Below are 1488 nucleotides of genomic sequence, written 5' to 3' on the forward strand. Positions count from 1 at the left end.
TTCTTTAGGGAGCTGCCCCTTAAAGGGAAACTCCAGGGTAACTTTATTTTTAGGGGACGTGAACACTGCCGATCACCAGCAGGTGGGGCCACAGTAACAGTTTTACAACCTTCAGCCAGCCACACGGTTGAGCATTATTTTAAAAGGTAGAAGCAAGCAACAAGTCATGCATGGCACTAACGTCATCTTTGCCCTAACAGGATAGCGTGAAATCCCAGTTCCCTGTCCTTTAGGCAGCAGAGACCTAGCTCACCTATGAAGGTAAGAGGTTTGGCACTAAGAGAGGCTTTTGCACGAGTGCAAAAGCAGTATCTACACCATCTTGAACCCACATTTCTCACAGCAAGTCAGGGGAAAATCAGACCAAATGAACGGGTATGCAGAGCGGGCCCCACCCCCCACCCCCCGGCTGCAGCGGGCTAGTTGGCGGGGTCGCGGGAGCAGAGAATCGGGTTAGCAGGGCAGAAGTTTCCGCCTCCTTGTGGGTCACGATGCCCGATGCCGTGGCCACCAGGCGCGGCGCCAACCTGCGCGCGCTGTCCAGTCATGGAGCCCAGCGACCTGAAGGAGGGCGGGCGGGGCGCCCTACGCTCCCCTGCGGGCAAGGCTAGAGCCAGTCCAGGGAACCTGCAAGCAAAGCTCTGCAGGTTTGTGGGACATCTTCCAACCCACTTAATCTCCCTGTGGCTGATTACCCCACAGCCATGTCAGCTTTCCACGTGCAAACCCAGCAGCTGTTAACAAGTATTAGTTTCAAAGAAAGGCTTGTCTCGGGGGTAGAGTTTCACCTGCTGCCAGAAACAGTGCTAGCAGGGAGTGACACAGTCGTGAGAAAGTGGCGATACTATCAAAGGCAAAAAACAGGAAGATTGTAAACTGGCTTTGTGAAACCTGAATCCTCAGGACACTTTAACTCACTTTCATTTTCAGAGGGAACGGTCCTACATTCATGACACAAGACTACATTTCCAGGGGGAAAAAACCATTTTTCAAATAAAAGTGGGAATATTCAAGTGCTATCTGCTCCCTAATGAAAAACATCAGCATATGACCCCTTACTTTTCCACAGGCAGAAAAAAACTCTGAACCCCTAAAATAGTTTAGGTGGGGTGGAAGCCAGGATTTTCAACATTTTGGGTCTCTAATTTACAAGACTAAAAAGATAGAAATTACGGAAGGGTGCAAACCAACCTGTACTCATTGGCCCCCACTCTAGATGAAGTATTTATAAGCCAAGTGAAAAGCCCTCTCTACAACTCCAGAAGACGTACACAGCTCTACAAAAGTGAATGAGATGAGTGGTTAGGTGTTTTGATTAGGCTAAATAATTCTTCACTTGTACAAGAAATAAAGCCCCCACTTTAATAATCCGTTGCAATTCAAAGTGTTGCTTTAAAAAAAATCAAGGGTTGGTTTCTAAATATTCTCCAATAAAAGGAACCTTTGTTCCTTGGAAAAATGGGGCTGAGAGATTAAAAATACAAGACT

The sequence above is a fragment of the Giraffa tippelskirchi genome, chromosome 3, assembly GCF_054371585.1.
Source record: "Giraffa tippelskirchi isolate mGirTip1 chromosome 3, T2T-mGirTip1v1.2.pri, whole genome shotgun sequence".
Classification (NCBI taxonomy): Eukaryota; Metazoa; Chordata; class Mammalia; order Artiodactyla; family Giraffidae; genus Giraffa; species Giraffa tippelskirchi.